At 47.8% G+C, this 17121-nt stretch overlaps 1 protein-coding gene across 11 annotated transcripts in view; it reads left to right on the top strand.

The window, feature by feature from the left end:
- The window catches only part of CASK (calcium/calmodulin dependent serine protein kinase), a 431912-nt gene that overhangs the window by 240077 nt on the left and 174714 nt on the right, over positions 1–17121 (top strand). The gene's annotated exons all lie outside the window — the stretch shown is intronic.

Genomic DNA, 17121 nt, shown 5'->3' with positions numbered 1-17121 from the left:
GGATCTCTGTTCTCTGAATACTGAGTTCTGTATAACCCCACCCACACCACTGTCAACTTTATGTCTATGCACAGTAGACACATATAGCTGACAGTCCGTGGACGGGTAGGGTTATACAGAGCTCAAGAATATGGTGAATTACATTGCAGCAGATTTATTAGCCCTCTAGTGATTTCCTTCTGATAAAACTGTGATTTTATCAAAACTGCAACAAGCAGCTCAGTAAGTGACGCCACTGGAATCTCTACCTCTACATTATGCTGCTGTCCGGTTTGGTGGCAATAACCTGGTAACAGATTTAAGCCATGTTCACACAAGTGATTCAAGTCTGTACAGAAGCTATATATTTAGTTCCAAGGAACTCAAAGAATCTTGTCCTGTGAGGCCATGTGCGCACTAGAAAGTGACCTTTTTCTGAAGGAAAATCCATACCCTCTTAAAGAATCCCGCACCTGCAGTTAAAAAAAAAACCGCACCAAAACCACAGCGAAATCCACTTGCGGTTTGGTGCGGATTTGTTGCATTTTTTTCCCGCGGGTTGGTCCCTGCGGATTTTTACCATTTATCTATGGCAAAAAACACAGGTACCTGCAAAAAAGAAGTGACATACTCATTAATGCTGCAGCGGGAAATCCGCGGGTAAATCCAGTGTGCGCACACAGCATTTTTTTTTATACCCATAGCTTTTGCTGGGGATTGAAATCTGCGGTAAAATCAGCAGTAAATCCGCAGCGTGCGCGCACAGCCTTATATCAGAAGAGCCAATCAGGCCTGGTTGCAAGAGACTACACTATGGCCATTGGTAGCCATTGTGCTAATGCACATTAGAGATTCTTCTCAGGGACCTAAGTAGAGATGAGCGAACCGGTCCCGGTTCGGCTCGAGGCGGTTCGCCGAACGGGGGGTCTGGCTCGAGTTCGGCTCGTCGAACGTTCGACGAACCGAACTCGAGCCCATAGGAAACAATGGCAGGCAATCACAAACACAGTAAAACACCTAGAAAACACCCTGAAAGGTGTCCAAAAGGTGACAAACAACTCACAACATAACACAAACACATGGGAAAGTGACAAGGACATATACTCATGTGAAAACAAAACAGCTGGACAAGGAAAAAGAGGGAGACACACAGATATATGAGTATATGCAAAGAAACATCGATTCCATTATTGTGCAACTTGAGCCCTGCTCATTTTAGGCTTCCAATCTGGATAAATTGCCTGAGCTCGCCACGTACGCCTTGAGGATCTTGTCGTGTCCTGCAGCCAGCGTTCTCTCGGAACCTGTCTTCAGTGCTGCTGGGGGTCTGCTGGCAGATAAGCACACGTGTCTGTCCACTGACAATGTGGACCTGGCTCTCAGAGGACTTTTCTTCCCCTGGGTCAGCCAGGGGAGGCGAAAGGCACGCGTATTTTTGAGAGTGCTTCATGCAAAGCATCTTTTTCTTTGTCAAAAGGGGGGCTCAACCGATGCCAGTCAAGTGGGGTGTGTGTGGCCCAGTTAGTGGCAACGAGGGAGACTGTGGTTGGAGTCCCCTCGCTGTGTCTCTAAAAGAACCAAGATGAACAAGTCATGGCTCTCAGAGGACTTTTCTTCCCCTGGGTCAGCCAGGGGACGGGAAAGGCACGCGTATTTTTGAGAGTGCTTCATGCAAAGCATCTTTTTCTTTTTCAAAAGGGGGCTCAACCGATGCCAGTCAAGTGGGGTGTGTGTGGCCCAGTTAGTGGCAACGAGGGAGACTGTGGTTGGAGTCCCCTCGCTGTGTCTCTAAAAGAACCAAGATGAACAAGTCATGGCTCTCAGAGGACTTTTCTTCCCCTGGGTCAGCCAGGGGACGGGAAAGGCACGCGTATTTTTGAGAGTGCTTCATGCAAAGCATCTTTTTCTTTGTCAAAAGGGGGGGTCAACCGATGCCAGTCAAGTGGGGTGTGTGTGGCCCAGTTAGTGGCAACGAGGGAGACTGTGGTTGGAGTCCCCTCGCTGTGTCTCTAAAAGAACCAAGATGAACAAGTCATGGCTCTCAGAGGACTTTTCTTCCCCTGGGTCAGCCAGGGGACGGGAAAGGCACGCGTATTTTTGAGAGTGCTTCATGCAAAGCATCTTTTTCTTTGTCAAAAGGGGGGGTCAACCGATGCCAGTCAAGTGGGGTGTGTGTGGCCCAGTTAGTGGCAACGAGGGAGACTGTGGTTGGAGTCCCCTCGCTGTGTCTCTAAAAGAACCAAGATGAACAAGTCATGGCTCTCAGAGGACTTTTCTTCCCCTGGGTCAGCCAGGGGACGGGAAAGGCACGCGTATTTTTGAGAGTGCTTCATGCAAAGCATCTTTTTCTTTTTCAAAAGGGGGCTCAACCGATGCCAGTCAAGTGGGGTGTGTGTGGCCCAGTTAGTGGCAACGAGGGAGACTGTGGTTGGAGTCCCCTCGCTGTGTCTCTAAAAGAACCAAGATGAACAAGTCATGGCTCTCAGAGGACTTTTCTTCCCCTGGGTCAGCCAGGGGACGGGAAAGGCACGCGTATTTTTGAGAGTGCTTCATGCAAAGCATCTTTTTCTTTGTCAAAAGGGGGGGGTCAACCGATGCCAGTCAAGTGGGGTGTGTGTGGCCCAGTTAGTGGCAACGAGGGAGACTGTGGTTGGAGTCCCCTCGCTGTGTCTCTAAAAGAACCAAGATGAACAAGTCATGGCTCTCAGAGGACTTTTCTTCCCCTGGGTCAGCCAGGGGACGGGAAAGGCACGCGTATTTTTGAGAGTGCTTCATGCAAAGCATCTTTTTCTTTTTCAAAAGGGGGCTCAACCGATGCCAGTCAAGTGGGGTGTGTGTGGCCCAGTTAGTGGCAACGAGGGAGACTGTGGTTGGAGTCCCCTCGCTGTGTCTCTAAAAGAACCAAGATGAACAAGTCATGGCTCTCAGAGGACTTTTCTTCCCCTGGGTCAGCCAGGGGACGGGAAAGGCACGCGTATTTTTGAGAGTGCTTCATGCAAAGCATCTTTTTCTTTGTCAAAAGGGGGGGGTCAACCGATGCCAGTCAAGTGGGGTGTGTGTGGCCCAGTTAGTGGCAACGAGGGAGACTGTGGTTGGAGTCCCCTCGCTGTGTCTCTAAAAGAACCAAGATGAACAAGTCATGGCTCTCAGAGGACTTTTCTTCCCCTGGGTCAGCCAGGGGACGGGAAAGGCACGCGTATTTTTGAGAGTGCTTCATGCAAAGCATCTTTTTCTTTGTCAAAAGGGGGGGTCAACCGATGCCAGTCAAGTGGGGTGTGTGTGGCCCAGTTAGTGGCAACGAGGGAGACTGTGGTTGGAGTCCCCTCGCTGTGTCTCTAAAAGAACCAAGATGAACAAGTCATGGCTCTCAGAGGACTTTTCTTCCCCTGGGTCAGCCAGGGGACGGGAAAGGCACGCGTATTTTTGAGAGTGCTTCATGCAAAGCATCTTTTTCTTTGTCAAAAGGGGGGGTCAACCGATGCCAGTCAAGTGGGGTGTGTGTGGCCCAGTTAGTGGCAACGAGGGAGACTGTGGTTGGAGTCCCCTCGCTGTGTCTCTAAAAGAACCAAGATGAACAAGTCATGGCTCTCAGAGGACTTTTCTTCCCCTGGGTCAGCCAGGGGACGGGAAAGGCACGCGTATTTTTGAGAGTGCTTCATGCAAAGCATCTTTTTCTTTGTCAAAAGGGGGCTCAACCGATGCCAGTCAAGTGGGGTGTGTGTGGCCCAGTTAGTGGCAACGAGGGAGACTGTGGTTGGAGTCCCCTCGCTGTGTCTCTAAAAGAACCAAGATGAACAAGTCATGGCTCTCAGAGGACTTTTCTTCCCCTGGGTCAGCCAGGGGACGGGAAAGGCACGCGTATTTTTGAGAGTGCTTCATGCAAAGCATCTTTTTCTTTGTCAAAAGGGGGGGTCAACCGATGCCAGTCAAGTGGGGTGTGTGTGGCCCAGTTAGTGGCAACGAGGGAGACTGTGGTTGGAGTCCCCTCGCTGTGTTTTACATGCTTTTAGAAGGGCATGAAATGGCTTGGAGGTTGACTTTCATCATATGCAAACTGTTGGCTACCAAAATGCTGCCTTTCCAACAACTGTGGTTATAGGCAATGAGGAACATACTGATGAAGATGAGACGCAGATACCCGATTGGGATGACAACTTAAATATTCGGTCAGGGCAAGAAGAAACTCGGTCTGAGGGGTAGGGGAGTGCAAACACAACAATTGATGATTAAGTTCTAGATCACACCTACTGTCAACCCACAGTCAGACACTCGAGGAGGTCAACAGAGGCGGTGGAGGAGGATGCAACCGACGTCGAAGTAACCTGGCGCCTTCCTGGACACAGTCGGAGCACTGGTAGCACGTCTACAACTGCATCCTCAGCCACCACTCTGCCTCTGAGCATTATTCGGGGTGGATCAACAGGTCGCATGGCCTCTAAGCCTTGCCTAGCCAGGTCCTTTTTTGACATAGAAAAAGATCGCCCAAATTATGTGATCTGTAAAATTTGTCATGGTTCTCTTAGTAGAGGTCAAAACCTCAGCAGTTTGACAACTTCTTCCATGAATCGTCACATGAATAAATATCATATGGCCCGATGGGAAGCTCACCGTGCTGCAATGCGGCCTAGCGGAGCGAACCATCCACCGCCTGCCCCTTCCAGTGCATCCGCGCGCTCGTCATCTTCTAGGACTGTGGGGACAGCTGTCACACCTGTTTTTCCACCCACAACTTCCACCACTGTAACCGCAACAGGCAGTTTGCTTGGTAGGTCGTCAGTTGGTTTGGAAGGGGAAACAAGTGAGTGTGTACAGCTCTCTCAGACATCGATAGCACCAACTTTGGATGAAGGCAACATCATGTCTCCGCCTGCACTTTCCTCACAAAGCTGCATTTTTCCAGGGACACCCGACTCAACACCGTCTACACACAGCAGCCAGATCTCTGTCCCTCAGATGTGGTCAAATAAAAGGCCACTTCCTGCGACCCATGACAAAGCGAAGAGGTTGACTCTATCCCTCTGTAAGCTGTTGACTACAGAAATGCTGCCTTTCCGCCTAGTGGACACACAGGATTTTAGAGACCTTATGTCTGTCGCTGTGCCCCAGTACCAGATGCCTAGTCGCCACTACTTCTCTAAGAAAGGTGTGCCCGCGCTACACCAGCATGTCGCACACAACATCACCGCTTCCTTGAGAAACTCTGTGTGTGAACGGGTGCATTTCACCACCGATACTTGGACCAGTAAGCATGGACAGGGACGTTACATGTCGCTGACTGGCCACTGGGTAACTATGGTGATAGATGGTGAAGGGTCTGCTGCACAAGTCTTGCCGTCCCCACGACTTGTGTGTCAATCCTCTGTCTGTCCAAGTTCCGCCACTGCTTCTGCATCCTCCACCTCATCTGGGTCCTCCACCTCCGCCCCAAGCCTGCCTGGTCAGGCCACCAGCGTTCTCACTGCGCAGAAGGAATCACGCACCCCTCATTACTATGCTGGTAGCAGAGCGCAACGGCATCAGGCGGTCTTTAGCTTGACATGTCTTTGAAATAGGAGTCACACAGCGACTGAGTTGTGGGCAGCTCTGGAGACTGATTTTGATAAATGGTTGTCTCCACTCAACCTGCAGCCTGGTAAGGCCGTGTGCGACAATGCTGCAAACCTGGGTGCGGCCCTTCGCCTGGGCAAGGTGACACACGTGCCTTGTATGGCTCACGTGTTTAACCTTGTTGTCCAGCAATTTTTAACACACTATCCCGGCCTAGATGGCCTTCTGACCAGGGCACGGAAACTGTCTGCAGTGCTCACTTCCGCCGTTCAACCGCCGCACCTGAGCGACTTGCATCGCTCCAGAAGTCTTTCGGCCTGCCGGTTCATCGCCTGAAATGCGATGTGGCGACACGCTGGAATTCAACTCTCCACATGTTACAGCGACTGTGGCAGCACCGGCGAGCCCTGGTGCAATACGTCATGATGTATAGCCTGGGCCAACGAGATGCAGAAGTGGGGCAGATCACCCTGATGGAGTGATCTCAGATCAAGGACCTATGCACCCTTCTGCACAGTTTCGACATGGCGACGAATATGTTTAGCGCTGACAATGCCATTATCAGCATGACGATTACAGTCATTTACATGCTGGAGCACACGCTAAACACTATTCGTAGTCAGGGGGTGGGACAACAGGAAGGGGAGGAACTACAGGAGGATTCATATGCGCAAGACACAACAACATCACCAAGGTCCAGACGTTCATCATCACCAACGCGGCAGGCATGGGACCATGGGGGACAGGGATCAACAAGGGCGCATGGTAGCAGGTGAGATGTTGAGGAAGGTGCAGGAGGACATGAAGATATGGAGGACGAACTGTCCATGGACATGGAAGACTCAGCAGATGAGGGGGACCTTGGTCAAATTTCAGTTGAAAGAGGTTGGGGGGAGATGACAGAGGAAGAAAGAACGGTTAGCACCTCTATGCCACAAACACAGCGTGGACTTGGTGCGCATGGCTGCGCAAGACACATGAGTGCCTTCTTGTTGCACTACCTCCAACATGACCCTCGTATTGTCAAAATTAGAAGTGATGATGACTACTGGCTTGCCACACTATTAGATCCCCGGGACAAGTCCAAATTTTGTGACATAATTCCACCCATAGAAAGGGACGCACGTATGCAGGAGTATCAGCAGAAGCTGTTACTCGATCTTAGCTCGGCTTTTCCACCAAACAACCGTGCAGGTGAAGGGAGTGATTCTCCCAGTTGTAACTTGACAAACATGGGACGGCCTCGTCATCTTCAACAGTCTACCCGTACCAGTAGGACCGTATCTGTTGCTGGTAACAGCAATTTTATGGAATCTTTTCATAATTTTTTTAGACCCTCCTTTGCAAGGCCACCAGAGACAACAAGTCTGACACATAGTCAACGGATGGAGAGGATGATACAGGAGTATCTCCAAATGAACATCGATGCAATGACTTTGCAAATGGAGCCTTGCTCCTTTTGTGCTTCAAATCTAGAAAAATGTCAAGAGCTCTCCAGTTACGCCTCGAAGATTTTGTCGTGTCCAGCTGCCAGCGTTGTCTCTGAACGTGTCTTCAGTGCTGCTGGGTGTGTGCTGACAGATAAGCGCACGCGTCTGTCCAGTGACAATGTGGACAGACTGACGTTCATCAAAATGAACAAGTCATGGATCCAGAAGGAATTTACTACCCCTGTGTCATCCTGGGGAGAGTAAATGCTTGTGGATTTGGAATGTGCTTGATGCAAATCAAAACATCCTGTTTGCAACTAGGGCACAAGTGCTGCCACTGATAAGGTGTCTGTGTGGGGCCCAATTTTTGGAAAAAAAGGGAGACTCCGCTTGGAGTAACCCTTGCTTGCTGTGTTTTTTAAAAATGATACAAGATGAACAGATCTGAAGGCAAGATGAAGCCAACATCATGTCTCCGCCTGCACTTTTCTCACAAACCTGCATTTTTCCAGGGACACCCTACTCAACACCGTCTACAGACAGCAGCCAGATCTCTGTCCCTCAGATGTGGTCAAATAAAAGGCCACTTACTGCGACCCATGACAAAGCTAAGTGGTTGACTCTATCCCTCTGTAAGCTGTTGGCTACCGAAATGCTGCCTTTACGCGTAGTGGACACACAGGATTTTACAGACCTTATGTCTGTCGCTGTGCCCCAGTACCAGATGCCCAATCACCACTGCTTCTCCAAGAAAAGCATGCCCGCGCTACACCGGCATGTCGCACACAACATCACCACTTCCTTGAGAAAATCTGTGTGCGACAGGGTGCATTTCAACACAGATACTTGGACCAGTAAGCATAGACAGGGTCATTACATGTCACTGACTGGGCACTGGCAAACTATGGTGAGAGATGGAGAAGGGTCTGCTGTACAAGTCTTGCCGTCCCCACGAGTTGTTTCAATCCTTGTTCTGTATGTAGAAGTTAATACACTGCTTCTGCCTCTTCAACCTCGTGTGGGTCCTCTACCTTTGCGCAAACCCTGTGTGGTCAGGCCACCCTTCCTTGCAACTGCGCACAAGGACTACCACACACCTCCTTACTATGCTGGCAGCAGAGCTCAATGCCATCAGGCGGTCAAAGTTTTACTTTGAAATGTATGGGAAATGTGAGTCACACCGCTATTACAGAGAATAGTAGTCAGGCAGGGTCAAAACATTAATTGAGGAACAGGAACAGAATGGGACGGCCAGGACTTAATCAGAAAACAAGCAGAGGTGAAATGCGTATCGGCCAACAAGGTACATAAACAGCAAGCAGGAAAAGTAGTCAGGTAACAAGCACACAAAATCATAAAACTGAACTGGGGGTAAAATTAACCAGAGGTTCATAGCTGTGTCTGGCAGTGGTCTGCAGACAGGATGGGCATAAAAAAGGGTGTGGTGTCTTCCCATTGGTTGTAGCTGAATGATGGTATTTCATCTGTGAGATACCCACCAGCTACATTCAGCCAGAGATTCTGCATCTGTCAAGGTAATGCAGCCCAGTGGGTGAGCATAACCTGCGTCCACCTGCGCCGCTGGCATCGACTACTCTCCCATCATCAGCACTATTCATGAAAGGAACACGTTGTCACCTGGCGACCGGAGTACAAATTGACGGAGCGGACTCCGTTGGTGACTTAACAGCCGTGTGCGGCAATGATGCAAACCTGGCTGCGGGCCATCCTCAGGGCAATGTGACACACGTGCCTTTTATGGCTCACGTGTTGATCCGAATTCTCCAGCAATTTTTAAAACACCATCACGGCCTACATGGCCTTGTGCAGCGGGCACGCTCGCTATGTGCTCACTTCCATCGTGCGCACACAGCAGCTCAACAACTTTCATCACTCCGGAAGTCTTAGGGTCTGGCAGTTAAACGCCGGAAATGCGATGTTCCGACACGCAGGAATTGGAATCTGCACATGTTGCAGCGTGTGTGGCAGCACCGCAGAGCCCTGCTGAAATACGGTAAGACATATAGCCTGGGATAAGTTGATCCAGAGGTGGTGCAGATCACGCTGCTGGAGTGGTGTCAGATCAAGGACCTATGCACCCTGCTACACAGTTTTGAAATGTCGACGAAGATGTTTAGCACTGGCAATGTCATTCTCAGCGTGACAATTCTGGTCATCTACATGATGGAGCACACTGTAATTATTATTCGGAGTCAGGTGTTGGGACAAGAGGAAGGGGAGGAAGTACAGGAGGAGTCATATGCGGAAGGGATAACAAGATCTACGAGGTCCAGATGGTCAGCGGCACCTATGCGGCAGTCATGGTGAGGGAGAGGGATTAACAAGGGCGCATAGTATCAGCAAAAAGTGTTGATGAAAGTGCAGGAGCCCATGAAGAAATGGAGGACGAACTGGCGATGGGCATGGAAGACTCAGCAGATGAGTGAGAGCTTGCTCACATTTCGGTTGTGCGAGGTTGTGGGTAGAGGGCAGAGGAAGGATGCACGATTCTCACCTCTCTGCCACCAACACACCAAGGACTTGGTCCTCCTGGATGCACAAGACACATGAGCGCCTTCTTGCTGCACTACCTACATGACCCTCGGATTGTATGAATTTGAAGTAATCCTGAATACTGGGTTGCCACACTGTTAGATCCCCGGTACAAGACAAAATTTGGCGAACTAATTCCTGCCATAGAAATAGACGCACGTATACAGGAGTATCTGCAGAATGTGGTACGCAATCTTAGATCTACTTTTCCACTAAACACCAGTGCTGCACAGAGTGAATCTCAACACTTTGTCATGGATAGGAGGAAATGGTCTTTTACTTGTCCACATCGGAGGGACCGAGGGATGGCTGCTGTGCTGAGATGGCGTTGAGTACGGTGTCCCTGCACAGTTGCACTTTTGGTCATATCCCAAAATGAGTTGAAAAAGGACAGATGCTGTTGGAAAGGGGAACAGGTGTGTTGGAAAGGGGAAAAAAATTTTGGTCCGTGGATTTGGTGGTTAAACAACTGTAACATTTGCTGAAGAAACAACATCTGTTACAGTGGGACTGGCAGATTTGGATAAAGTGGTATATAATCTGTGACCGCTATATAACAAAAATTAATAAGAAAAGAAAGAGAAAGGTATATATCACCTTCAGCAGTCAGTGTCCACCGTGCTCCCAGTTGGAAAAGGAGAGGTTGGCAACTTGAAGGTTTGGTGGAGGATACAGAGCTGTGTGGCTATGAAACTAATAGTAGCCTGAACCGAGTTAGACGCCATTCGGATCTGGAGACTGTGAGCCCTGTTAGCGTCACAGGGTCCACATGCCCACCCAGCCCAGGAACTCCCTGTTAACAACACAGGGGCCATTGAGTACGCTGACCGTGTGCGTAGGGGCCACACCTGTGGACAGCAGGCGCATCAGCAGCAGCAGGCCTGTTAATGCCACTGGGCTGCACAAGCAGGACTGTTAGGACAGGAGCTGGTCTTAACCGTTCTGCGTTACCAACTGTGGTGGTGGCCTGCATCCACCACCCTATCCCTGCCTACCTCTGGCCTAAAGCCGCAATGGGTTCAACACATGGAGGTGTGCTCTTTCGGAGCATAATAGAAGACTGCGCACCTCCTTGTTGGCTCCAGCCCCTTTTATAACCTGGGTCCGCCCCAAACCAGGGTGAACCACAATGCACCTCCTGGAGACAAAAGCAGAGTGACACGTCATGAGTGGCATAACTAGCGTCCTATTTGGAAACGCAACTTCAATGATGACCTCATGGCTGCCATGACCCAAACACCTCACCAGTCATCGTCTGACCATCAATAATGCGGTGACAAGTCATAGGTGTGGGCCTCTGCAAGCCATTTGGGAGGACACCTGATGCCCTGTGGTCTATATGGGACCCCCACATCAGGGCCAGGGCCAAAGAGTTCATTACCGGACCTAGTCTCTGATGCAGGAAGTGCCTGAGCATGCTCAGTAGCATGAAATACAGTCTCTGAAAAAAGACTATCAGCTTTAGCATGGTGTCTAGGCACAAAACAGGACTTAGACCCGGCACAGAATGCAAGCACCTGTGCAAAGAGGCTTTTCACACTTAGTGTGGGAGCATGCGCTGTATCCCGAAATGAAGACTTAGCGTCAGGAATGGCACAGTCAGGCTGAGCATACTCACTAGGCGAAACACTGTAATTATGCTGCAGCTGGGGTACATCGGCACACGCATGCGCACTAGCTGCCTCTCCACACTTAGACGTGGAGGGGAAATTTGTCTTGGAGATGCTGTCTATGAACAGAAGGAAAAGCTAAAGGAAGCCTGACTTTCTATCCCTCCGAATTATGAAATGCAGCAATGAATTCCATGAGTTTGCTATAACATTAGCGTAGCTAAATGTGCATGAGGGTGTGATGTAGAGGTGCTAGAAATAGCTTGTCACCAGTGGGGCACTAATGGAATACAACAGCCAGTTCTATGATGCCACAAAATGGCAGTATTTTGTGCTATCATTATAGCTTATTAAAAACAGAGCACGAGGTTGTCATGCAGAGGTGCTGCACATAGATTTGCAGTAGTGTGAATAGACAAAAGTACAATAGCCACGTTTAGGATACAACTAGGTACAGTGAGTGTTTGCTAGTATAATGGCTGAGTTTAAAAAAGTTTGAGTGTGCAATGCAGGCAGATGTCCTGCAAATATCGTTCCAATACTGTGAATTGACAAAAGTACAATAGCCACGTTTAGGATACAACTAGGTACAGTGAGTGTTTGCTAGTATAATGGCTGAGTTTAAAAAAGTTTGAGTGTGCAATGCAGGCAGACGTGCTGCAAATAACGTTCCAATACTGTGAATTGACAAAAGTACAATAGCCACGTTTAGGATACAACTAGGTACAGTGAGTGTTTGCTAGTATAATGGCTGAGTTTAAAAAAGTTTGAGTGTGCAATGCAGGCAGACGTGCTGCAAATAACGTTCCAATACTGTGAATTGACAAAAGTACAATAGCCACGTTTAGGATACAACTAGGTACAGTGAGTGTTTGCTAGTATAATGGCTGAGTTTAAAAAAGTTTGAGTGTGCAATGCAGGCAGACGTGCTGCAAATAACGTTCCAATACTGTGAATTGACAAAAGTACAATAGCCACGTTTAGGATACAACTAGGTACAGTGAGTGTTTGCTAGTATAATGGCTGAGTTTAAAAAAGTTAGAGTGTGCAATGCAGGCAGACGTGCTGCAAATAACGTTCCAATACTGTGAATAGACAAAAGTACAATAGCCACGTTTAGGATACAACTAGGTACACTGAGTGTTTGCTACTATAAATGGCTGAGTTTAAAAAAGTTTGAGTGTGCAATGCAGGCAGACGTGCTGCAAATAACGTTCCAATACTGTGAATTGACAAAAGTACAATAGCCACGTTTAGGATACAACTAGGTACAGTGAGTGTTTGCTAGTATAATGGCTGAGTTTAAAAAAGTTTGAGTGTGCAATGCAGGCAGACGTGCTGCAAATAACGTTCCAATACTGTGAATTGACAAAAGTACAATAGCCACGTTTAGGATACAACTAGGTACAGTGAGTGTTTGCTAGTATAATGGCTTAGTAACAATGAGTTGTAGTGTGCAATGCAGGCAGATGTGCTCTGCTAATATCTTTGCACTAGTGGGACTATAGCAAAGTCCAATAGCCACGTATAGGATGCCACTAGGTACACTGAGTGTTTGCTAGTATAATGGCTTAGTTAAAATGAGTTTGAGTGTGCAATGCAGGCAGACGCGCTATGCAAATGTCTTTGCACTAGTGGGACTATAGCAAAGTCCAATAGCCACGTATAGGATGCCACTAGGTACACTGAGTGTTTGCTAGTATAATGGCTTGGTTAGAATGAGTTGTAGTGTGCAATGCAGGCAGATGTGCTCTGCTAATGTCTTTGCACTAGTGGGACTATAGCAAAGTCCAATAGCCACGTATAGGATGCCACTAGGTACACTGAGTGTTTGCTAGTATAATGGCTTAGTTAAAATGAGTTTGAGTGTGCAATGCAGGCAGACGCGCTATGCAAATGTCTTTGCACTAGTGGGACTATAGCAAAGTCCAATAGCCACGTATAGGATGCCACTAGGTACACTGAGTGTTTGCTAGTATAATGGCTTGGTTAGAATGAGTTGTAGTGTGCAATGCAGGCAGATGTGCTCTGCTAATGTCTTTGCACTAGTGGGACTATAGCAAAGTCCAATAGCCACGTATAGGATGCCACTAGGTACACTGAGTGTTTGCTAGTATAATGGCTTAGTTAAAATGAGTTTGAGTGTGCAATGCCGGCAGACGCGCTATGCAAATGTCTTTGCACTAGTGGGACTATAGCAAAGTCCAATAGCCACGTATAGGATGCCACTAGGTACACTGAGTGTTTGCTAGTATAATGGCTTGGTTTTAATGAGTTGGAGTGTGCAATGCAGGCAGACGCGCTCTGCAAATGTCTTTGCACTAGTGGGACTATAGCAAAGTCCAATAGCCACGTATAGGATGCCACTAGGTACACTGAGTGTTTGCTAGTATAATGGCTTGGTTAGAATGAGTTGTAGTGTGCAATGCAGGCAGACGCGCTCTGCAAATGTCTTTGCACTAGTGGGACTATAGCAAAGTCCAATAGCCACGTATAGGATGCCACTAGGTACACTGAGTGTTTGCTAGTATAATGGCTTAGTTATCAGTTGGAGTGTGCAGAGGACAAGAGGGTACAGTGGCAGGATTGTGGTGCTCTGGGTAGAGGAATGGAAGCCTGCCTTTCTATTCCCTCCTAATGGTGAAATGCAGGGAGGAAATCCCTGACCTGGGCTACACAGACGCTGTTGCTGTTTGCAGGACCTGTCACCTATGGCTCTCTGACCCTGCCGGTTGGAGCCCTTAAAAGGACTGCTATAAAGTGCTCTCCCTAAGCTGTCTAACGCTGTGTATGCAGCGCATACAGCTGTATCGGCTATAGGACTCAGGAAGACGGAGCTGCGACAGTGATGTCTGACACCAAAGACGCAGAAGGCAGATAATGGCGTCCGTGAAGAAAATGTCCGGTTTTATAATGCAGGGACATGTGACATGCAGATCCTATCACACATGCCGTTGCTTCTCTGGCTCAAAGTCCACTTAGCTGTGTGTGTGTCTGGGATTGGCTGACATGCTGGCCCGCCCCACAAGACGCGCGCGCTTAGGGAAGGAAGACAAGAAAAAAAAAAAAAAAAAATGGCGATCGCCATTATAGAAACAGCAGTGATCTGAAGGCGCTGTTCACGCACACTATACACTGAAATGTGATAATAGTTTGATTCACAGAGTGACTTACACTATTACAGCAGAAACCAAGCTATGATTTAGCTGTTTTTTGGCTGCTAGAACCGTTCTCGAACGTTTCTAGAACTACCGAGCTTTTGCAAAAAGCTCGAGTTCTAGTTCGATCTAGAACATGCCCCAAAATCACTCGAGCCGCGAACTGGAGAACCACGAACCACGAACCGCGCTCAACTCTAGACCTAAGATCTATGTAGAAAAAGTGAATTTTGTAAAACAAGAATAGTTCATGTGTATAACTCCTGCACATGATCTGCAAATTGCGGAAGTGACTGGTCTGAAAATGCTGACGTCCTGTGAACCCGACCTAGAGCCCTTTGTTGTTAATTTTACATATTAAATCCGGTCCTGTAGCCCATGCAGAGCTGTAATACAATGGTGTAACACCAACTATACATTAAAGATGCCCATTTATACACTTGTTTGGCTAAATGCCTTCTCTACTGACTCTCTAACACACATGACCACCTCCCCCCCACCCCCCCCCCCCAATGGTCCTTTAAGTGGGGACATAGGGTTTCGTCTGGCAGACATCTCTGGGCCTCTCCATCAGGAGAACAGAAGGAGCAGGCTTTATATTCAAACTTCCCGATAGTGGTCTCCAAGACATCAACAATCACATGGGAGGACGCCACAAACAGATAATGTGTGACACAGCATGATGTCCATAAGCCCTGGGTGATTTTTCCATTTTTCAACTTCTCAAATTTTATTTTTTTTGACCGGGTATATATGAGAGCTTGTTTTATGCAGGATCAGTTCTGGTTTTGAGTGACGCCATTTATTTTGTCATGCAATTGTTTTTTCTTTTTTTCTGCATTATAAGCTCTATTTTAATTTTATTTTTTTAATGATTTTTATGGTTCTCATTGTGTAGTAAAATGAGCTGGCAATATGATCCTACAGATGAGGCTAAGGACACTCGAGCATATTGCATCCGATGTGAGATGCTAATGACCCCCCCCCCCCCGACTCCCGCTCTAAGGGTATGTGCGCACGTTGCTTTTTACCTGCTTTTTACCTGCTTTTTTGCTGCTTTTTCTTCTGCGCTGTTTAATGCCAAAATGGATGTGTTCTTCTATTCAAGCAAAGTCTATGGGAATTTGGGTTTCTTGTTCACACTATGTTGTTCAAAATGCTGCCTTTTTGTGGCAGAACTTTGGTCAAAAACTCAGCTTTTCAAAGAAGCAACATGTCAATTGTTTTTGCCATTTGGGTTTTGCACTGCAAAGCTGAGTTTTTGACCAAAGTTCTGCCACAAAAAGGCAGCATTTTGAACAACATAGTGTGAACAAGAAACCCAAATTCCCATAGACTTTGCTTGAATAGAAGAACACATCCATTTTGGCATTAAACAGCGCAGAAGAAAAAGCAGCAAAAAAGCAGGTAAAAAGCAGGTAAAAAGCAACGTGCGCACATACCCTAAGAGTGTGAGCTGAGTCATTTTACTGTGAAGGGATCCTGCGATCAGATCACAGCTGCAGAGGAGAGGGAGGGAGTAATCTCCCCATCGCCTCTATTATCAGCTTATGCGATTATTGCACTGTACTTCAGTGTAATGCGAGTGCAGTGCATTTTCTCTCGCACCCATAGACTTGAAAGGGGGCAAGAGAAACTGAATCGGATTCCACCTGCAGCATGCTGCGATTGTTTGTTTTTTTCAGTCCAATTAGGGCTGAGAATAAAATTGCTCATGGGAGCGACCCCATAGAGTAACTGGGTCTTGTGCAATGCGTTTTTTTTTTTTTTATTGCATTCCACTCGTGTTTTACTCACCGTGTGTCCTTAGCCTTAGTATGATTACAGCAATGCCAAGAATGTAAAGAAATGGTTACACAGATCAGATCCTAGTCAGATGAAAATGACTTAAGCCCTGTCTTTGGTGTATTAGACAAAGGTTTCTGAGCGTTTGCCAAGCGTATCTTCAGAATATTACTCTAATCTTGGAGCTGCGTATACAGTGATATTCATCTAATAATAAAGGTGGTAACACAAGGGCAAAATACTGACAGAACAACCACTCTGTCTACCAGTTCATGAAGGGGGGGGATTTCCCCAGTATTAGAATTGCCCACAGATGAATCCTGCGCAAGTTGCACACATGTGAAGCACCGTGCCCAGCCAACAGCCTATTATATAGCCCTACCATTCGATCAGGCGGGCTGCCCAGCATTCTTTGTGCACCGCAGAGGTACAGGTCCCTAGTTTACAAGGTCACCATTCAAGGGTCTTGTTGCACCTTGTAAAAAAATATGTAAGATGTGCAGAAAAATCTGAGGCCAATATACAGAAGCTTGCATTCCAACGTCAAGGGTGCCCATGTCTTGCAAGTCACTATACTACAGTAAAATAAAAAGCACCGCCTCTGTGGTGCACAGATAGGGCCGGGCAGCCCACCTGAGCAAATAGCAGGGGTATTGCCTGGGCACTGTGCTTCACATGTCTTCATCTGTGGGCAATGCTTTACTAGGCAGTCACCCCCTCCATGTTTAGGCAGGGTTAGACCCCTGTTACCTCCCTTATTATGGGGGTCTGTGCACCCTGTCTGTGCATTAGTTTCTATGACCTTGGCTGGGATTCAGTGAACAATGCTCCTGGCTGTAAAGTGCTATGAACAGTCTAATATGGTTGCCTGTGAAAGTAGTGCTGTTTGGTGTGAAGCTTTTCTGTCCACCCAGTTTAATATCCCACTTCTGCCTGTGGGTTTGACAGGAGCAGGATCCGTCTCCTCTTATATTGTCACATACATGCGGTAATATTTTCCTAGGCGTTTTCCAGTCTGGTAAGTCTTTTATGCTGTGGCACGTTTATTGTGATAACATG

The sequence above is a fragment of the Anomaloglossus baeobatrachus genome, chromosome 2 (assembly GCF_048569485.1).
Source record: "Anomaloglossus baeobatrachus isolate aAnoBae1 chromosome 2, aAnoBae1.hap1, whole genome shotgun sequence".
In the NCBI taxonomy this organism is placed as follows: Eukaryota; Metazoa; Chordata; class Amphibia; order Anura; family Aromobatidae; genus Anomaloglossus; species Anomaloglossus baeobatrachus.
Note: the sequence above shows the minus strand (reverse complement) of the source record. Positions and strands in the feature narration are given on the sequence as shown.